The sequence below is a fragment of the Ammodytes marinus genome (genome assembly GCF_949987685.1).
Source record: "Ammodytes marinus genome assembly, chromosome: 20".
NCBI lineage: Eukaryota > Metazoa > Chordata > Actinopteri > Uranoscopiformes > Ammodytidae > Ammodytes > Ammodytes marinus.
The window spans coordinates 25,389,033-25,395,591 of NC_137224.1; positions in this window are offsets into that span (position 1 = coordinate 25,389,033).

The window sequence follows — 6,559 nt, forward strand, 5'->3', positions numbered from 1 at the left end:
AAGAAAAAAGTTTTCGCGCATGCGCACTTGATTCTGTATTATTTAACATGTACGCAAATAAGCATAATTCTTTGTGCCTTTTTTACGTAAATGGTATGCCACATAAGCCTTTACATTACATATCATTCATGGACCAATTAAAATCGAGATATTACTAGACATTTACGCAGCTTAGGCCAACGTCATTACGTTGGCTATGCTCATTCACGTCGCATTCCATTACCCCCGCGGATTTTTAAGTCAACATTGCAGCTGCCGTGCCCGCAGATATTTCAGACTGGAGGAATTTTAACAAATTGGATTATAATTTAAAAAGGAACAGAATGAATAGCAAGAGAAAGGCCTGCGCCAGCCTTGGACGGTGTACAGCAGCAACAGGGACAAACAATGTTCGAGCATTTCAAACGGACAAGTAGCCTACATGAACGGAAGGATGCTAGCTAGCTGTGCTGTCAGTCAGACTGTCACTGGATTACTATCGTCTTGCTTATTTCTACAGCCAGGGAGTCAGATTGGTGAGTCAGAAACTTTTTTGGGGTTTATTTAATAATAAAGTTGGATGAATTGATACCGAGTGCAATCCATTCTGCATTTTATATTCAATTGAGCAGTTGTGTTTTCATTGTTACTGACGGACAAACTAAGCTCTGCAATGTGGATAAATGGTTACATTCTGATGCTGGACAGGTCCATGGGACATATGCTACTGGTACTTTATCTATTAAGATAAAGTTTATGGAGTGGAGTTGCCATCAGTTATGCTGTAGTCCTACATAATGATGAATGCTGTCTTTTATTTTTAAGTTGAATAGAAGTAGTACCGGTAGTTTGAATCGGCGAAGGTTTGACTTGTTGCCTTACGTTTTTTCGGCCCTCGGTGTGAGGGACGGGTCCGTTAAGTCGATGGATGCGATGTTTAATCATTTAGACCAAACTACAGTAGGCTACGGGCAAACCTGAAGTCACCGTCGTGACATTTCATATACGTCCCGTCTGTGTGTGTGAGTGAGTGAGTGAGAGAGAGAAAGAAAGGGAGGAACTTATTTGAAATCGGCCGTGCGTGCCTGTTTGTTGTTTATTGTTTTTGATTTAACAATATATAGGTTTAGAGAAATCTGGCTTTCAGAACTCAGTGCCTACCCACTCACTGACCTCACCGCACGTCACTGACGATGTTGTTTATCAAGAAGTAATTGAAGCTGATCATGGCTATGCTACTAGCTAGGTTGCCATGGAGACCGAGGCGGAGTAATATTGTTGTGCGACAGTCCAGCCGTGCTTCGGCTCGATGTGCTCAGTCGGAACTACCTTCCCAAGCTCCTTTTGTTTACGTCATGTTTGGTTGGGCTACGGGGAGCAGCTAGTGGCTCATATGTCCACTGCTTTTTGAAAATGCTTTTTTCATCAAATGTGTCAGACATCAGTGTTTTGTATACATTGTATTCATTAGTGAGCGGGTATGCCGTCTTTCAGAACCGTTCATTACCTGCACTAAAGAGAAAAAAAGATGTTTCCTCATTGTCCCCCCCACTTTTGAAAATGCACTCCAGAATGCCCGTTTGTCCCCCCCACTTGTTTAGCCAAATCGACGTCCATGGTTATTAGGGATTAAGAATACTAGTGCAGTGCCCGTAGGAAGCAGGTCTGCTTTGTGTGTCCCGCTCGTCACTCATTTCATGCTTTGGTCGCAGCAGCCAATCAAATCAGAGGGAGGCGGGGTTTAGCCGGAGACTAAACCCCGCCTTAGTCTCCGGCTAATCGTTACTGTGGCCTTCAGTGTGCGCATGTATTCGCCGCCAGCATGATAACTTCTACATATTTGGTCCAAAACTTCATAATCAATCAAGGATGCACACCTTCGTGCCGTGTGCAAGCCATATCCGGAAGATCAGGCTGAGCTGACTCAAACTCAGAGAGATATGCGAGTCACAGACAGACACACAGACAGACGTTTCTTGGTTTATAGATAGATAATGTCTGGAGCACAATTATCCCCTTAAATTACATTTGATCATTATTATGTCAAATATACAGTCCCCTCCATAAGTATTGGAACAGTGAGGCCAATTCCTTTATTTTTGCTGTAGACTAGAAACATTTGGGTTTGACACCAACATATGGATATGAGACAATAGATCAACATTTCAGCTTTCATTTCCAGGTATTAACATCTGGATCTGATACACAACTGAGAAGATAACATTTTTTGTAAAGGAACACCACATTTTTAGATGAGCATAAGTATTGGAACAGATAGACTTAAAATAAATTTAAGTGAATAAGACTTAATATTTTGTTGCAAATCCTTCGCTTGCAATAACTGCATCAAGCCTGTGACCCATTGACATCACAAAACTTTTGCATTCTTCTTTTGTGATGCTTTTCCAGGCTTTCACCGCAGCCTCATTCAGTTGCTGTTTGTTTTGGGGGGTTACTCTCTTCAGTGTCCTCTTTAGCAGGTAAAATGCATGCTCTATAGGGTTTAAGTCTGGAGATTGACTTGGCCAGTCTACAACTTTCCATTTCTTGCCCCTGATGACCTCCTTTGTTCTTTTTGCAGTTTTTTCAGATCTTGCTGCATGATGAAGGATCTTCCAATCAGTTTGGTTGCATATTTCTTTAAATTGGCAGACTGTAGACTTCTAAGTTAATTTTGCTGTTGACATCATGTGTTAATGTGTTGTTGTCAAGATGAACCTTTACCAAAGTGATGGAAAGGCTAAAGTTTGAAGAAAGAAAGGATCTTCTCATGATCCCAAACATACAAGCTAGTCTGTGAAACACGGTGGAGGCAATGTCATGGCTTGGGCTTGCATGTCTTCTTCTGGGATGGGCTCATTAATCTTCATTGATGATGTAACACATGATGGCAACAGCTAAATGAACTCTGAAGTCTACAGAAACATTTTGTCTGCCGATATAAGGAAAGATGCAACCAAACTGATTGGAAGGTCCTTCATCATGCAGCAATATAATGACCCAAAACACAACAAAGGAGTTAATCAGGGGCAAGAAGTGGAAGGTTTTAGACTGGCCAAGTCAATCTCCAGACTTAAACCCTATAGAGTATTAATTTTACCTGCCAAAGAGGAGACTTAAGAGAGTAACCCCCTAACACAAACAGCAACTGAAAGAGGCTGCGGTGAAAGCCTGGAAAAGCATCACAAAAGAAGAATGCAAAAGTTTGGTGACGTCAATCGGTCACAGGCTTGATGCGGTTATTGCAAGCAAAGGATTTGCGACAAAATATTACGTTTATTCACTTTAATTTATTTTAATTCTATCTGTTCCAATACTTTTGCTCACTTAAAAATGTGGTGTTCCTTTACAAACAATGATATTTTCTCAATTGTGTATCAGATCCAGATGTAAATACCTGGAAATTAAAGCTGAAATGTTGTTCTATTGCCTCATCTTTTGTTGTCAAACCCAAATGTTTCCAGTCTACAGCAAAAATAAAGGAATTGGCCTCACCGTTCCAATATTAATGGAGGGGACTGTATGACACTTGTTATCTTCTCATGATGTCCAAAAGGGGGTTTCAATCTTTCATATGCAATAAAACCTTTTAAAAATGTACTTTAATGATTAAAAGGGCTTTTTTCATCAAAAGCAACACTAAATAGTCTCTCATATAAATAAAAACAGTTTTTCTTCAACAAATTCATGTTTTATAAGGATTTTAAGTGGTGGGACACACTTTTTGTCACGACTGTCAGACAATCCATTAAAATGTAAGAAAATCTGCCAAAATAAGGGGAAGCTGTCACTATGAAGGACCTCTTGTCACATTCTACCTCTGCAGAGTACATTAGAGTCAGACAGGCTCTGATAAGTGTTGTAGTTTTAGAATATTTTACATTCCAAATCTTGTAAGTCCTGCGTCACAACCCTGATACGTCAACACCGACTTACAATTTCTGAAGAAGTTATTTGAAATGTTTTGATCATTTCATTTTCCTGAAGTAGTTCATCAACAGAAAAACCAAATGGCTACTAGAAAAACTCCATTTGTTCTGTTTAAGAAACGTTAAATATGTCAACACCGTCAGATGTCAAATACATTTATATTCATATACATTTTGAAAATATTTTTTGTGGCCTCTGTCAGTCTTGGTGAATATGTGTGATAACTATACATCTCATGGGTCTAGCATAAATTGAGGGAATATTAATTTGTGTTTTTGGTGTCTGACGGTGTTGACACAAAATAAGGAATGGCAAGCTAAAAAGCCCATTTTGATAAGAAATGGCAAGGTAAAAATCCCATTTTGATAAAAAGGACAAAAGCTGGGAGGTTGTGTCAAACCTTAGCTCAGTAGTTTAGTATATGTTGGATTGAATACATACATGTAATTTAATTTGCCTAAACATAGGGTTTATATTTTTTCAACATTGCAGCCTGTTTTGTCCCACTTCTCAAGAATCACTGATATATCACACTTCAGTGGGACAACTAATGTTGGTGGTGCCCTTTTCTGTTGGTTAGAATACATAAGAGAATGTACTTTACATGAAATGCCTGTTGAATCATATGTCATTCAACAACTTGGAACACTGTTGTCATCTTATTTTGAAAACATCAGAAACAGCAAGTAAAAGCTGTCCAGCTATTTTAGATTTTAGCATTTTCTATCTTTGTTGTCTTGTCCATTAACAGCACATCCAGAAATGCATTGATTAATTCTGCATGACGGCCTTCTTATAAATACATTTTCTGATCTAATATATTATATACTCAAAACCCATAGGCTTATCATAAAGTCTACAAAAAAAGGAGCGTTGCATTGCGTATTTCCCATTATTATGGTCAACTTTAAATAACGAAGCAATTATACACAAGATTTTTTGGTGAGCTATGTTTAGGGTGAGTGTTTCGTCTCAATACGAAAAAACTGTATGCTTTTTCTCTGTTTCTACTGACCCATGAAAAAACTTAATAGTTACGTACTGCTGTTAGATAATAAATACATGGTTAAAAAAAACTTAAAGCAAATATATCCACCTGTGTGTTTTGTATGTGTTAAAGGGTCCTTGTGCAGTTTTATTAGCACTATGGAACTGTTTCACGCTGACTGGGTCTTCTTTTCCTGTCTAAACCAAGTAAGCAATATAAAGAATGCTATATTAAATGTGGCCATTAACAAAACATGCTTTAAAATACTTACGAATGAAAACATAACTTATATTTGTTTGCAAGAAAATACCACAGGGCACTTCAGTTAATGTGTATAACTCAACTGTACAAAAATATTTTCTGCATTGTTTTGTTTTTCGCACATACAAGTTGAAGACCAATGAAGTGAAATTCATGAACTTTAAAATGTTTAACCATGAACATATTTGTAAAGATATAACTATTCTAAAATGAATCCTACTGCAACACTAGATCATTGATGTCACTGTCATGATGGTTCTAAAGCGCCCTCAAGTGGCTTTACGATCAAACTGCCAAATTTGTAGTTTTCAAAGTGACATACAAGTGAATGTTGTGTTTTTGTTTAATGCTGTAAACATGACATCAATGGAAAATTTGGCCATGTATACAAAAGGGAAGTTTTCCCATTCTGAGAACCTTTTGTATTTAAAATTATTGCAATGCAGAATGTGATTTGTAGAATCAACATTTTACCAAACTGCAGTCCATTTTATGGGTTGGTAATGATATCCTATCATCTTCAACCATATTGATCCAGTTTGCAATAACAATGTTGAGTTAAGTTGTCTGTAACCTGGTGAATATTTTACATTAGTTTATTTGATTTAGGATCAAACCACAATAAAATCAAATTAAAAAAGTAGATGTGTTTTTGTCTTTGGCTAACATCAAGCTACACTAAACTAATCACTTTGATTTTTCAACTGCTACATTTTTGGACATGCCATGTATTTTACGATCTCACATCAGTTTTTACTTTGGTTTTGAAAAAGTATTTTCATGATGAGAACAGTTATTTACAGGACTTCAGTGACGTAGCCTACATTTGCCAGCTTTCCCTTATTCTATTCCAGAAAGGTTAAAAGTGTTTGGTTTTTTGTAACAGCATATGACTGGAGAGAAGTGCTGAGGATGAGTTTTAATAGTTACTACCAGGCTGTTAGTATGCTCTTTATATTTTCTTTCTTTGAAAAAGAGTGGAGTTAAGTTTCCCCTTTGCTTTATCAATAATTTTTTCTTATTTCCCTCCTAAATGCTTTGGTTCAAAAATATAATTCAACATCGATAGGACCAAGGCCGATTGAGGTTTAGGTCAAACACAATCGTTACCTGACTGTCACCATTGACAGGTGATTGATTTGGATGCTGCTCCACAGACCCCTCCTGTGGCAAATTAAAAAGAACAAAATAAATCTGATTGACAAATAGCTGTGACACTGCTTACAGAAAAAAGTTTTTAAACTTTTCAAGTAGAAAGAAGTAGACTAGCCTTCCACCTCAAGGTGTAATTTGTCAGTCCTTACAGCTTGAGTACTAAGGCCTTTTCAGTAGACTTAACTATTTTCAGTGCTGTACAGTGCATGTGTCAACCTTTTCTTTGTGACAAAATATACCAAAAAT